Source organism: Amblyraja radiata, unplaced genomic scaffold, assembly GCF_010909765.2.
Source record: "Amblyraja radiata isolate CabotCenter1 unplaced genomic scaffold, sAmbRad1.1.pri scaffold_631_ctg1, whole genome shotgun sequence".
Taxonomy (NCBI): domain Eukaryota; kingdom Metazoa; phylum Chordata; class Chondrichthyes; order Rajiformes; family Rajidae; genus Amblyraja; species Amblyraja radiata.
The window spans coordinates 67,501-68,412 of NW_022630663.1; the positions used below are offsets into that span (position 1 = coordinate 67,501).

General features: G+C 38.7%; 1 non-coding gene across 1 annotated transcript; it reads left to right on the plus strand.

Moving 5' to 3' along the window:
* The first annotated feature begins 187 nt into the window (after nucleotides 1-187).
* LOC116970198 lies at nucleotides 188-379 on the plus strand. The gene has a single exon (XR_004411053.1). It is a non-coding gene; the product is annotated as a U2 spliceosomal RNA (small nuclear RNA).
* The last annotated feature ends 533 nt before the right edge of the window (nucleotides 380-912 follow it).

Genomic DNA, 912 nt, shown 5'->3' on the forward strand with positions numbered 1-912 from the left:
ACTATTCAGTACCTTCTCATATAAGTTTCGGATATACCGCAATTACCTGGATGGAGTAACCATGATGAGCGTTGCGGCATTTAAGTCAAAGTTATCCAGAATCAACTAGCCCTGACACTTAGAAACATTCCGTCATGGCATGTCTATATATTAACGACACGCTATCCTTGGATACAGCTTTAGCTGCATCGCTTCTCGGCCTTTTGGCTAAGATCAAGTGTAGTATCTGTTCTTATCAGTTTAATAATCTGATACGTCCCTTATCTAGGGACCATATATTAAATTGAATTTTGGAACAGGGAGATGGAATAGGGGCTTGCTCCGTCCACTCCACGCATCGATCCAGTATTGCAGTGCCTCTGGGAACGGTGCACAAAATATATGTCCAGATATTTACGTTGACCATCCACAACTTTGTTATCTGGTATTCATTAAGACTATCAGTCATGGTGCATTAACCACCAATCAACTACTTGGCAAAGTAATTGGGATATAGCAGCATTACCAGCTACTGAACTTTGTACCTTTCCTATGAGCTGAGATACTAGTGTTCAAAACTATCTCCATACCTGTAATATGGGGGCAAATGGATTAATCTTAATGTTATCATGGAAATTATCGGCAGGAAGGATTATGGTTGTACACTTCCACCTGTTTTGAGTAACATCTTATGTGTCCTGATGTGTTACTGAGCTTGTAACACTTAATGCCAATATGAATTGACTTAAACATGTTATATATTAACTTACTTAATTCTAGTGAAGCATTTGCTCAGTAATCCACCAAATTTGCATGTTCGTTTATAAGATAACAACATCACAGTGGTGGCATATACCAAACCACTTGGGCGGAGAACATCGATATTAGGTGACAATTTATTAACAATTGGAAACCGTATGTCGTCAAACATGT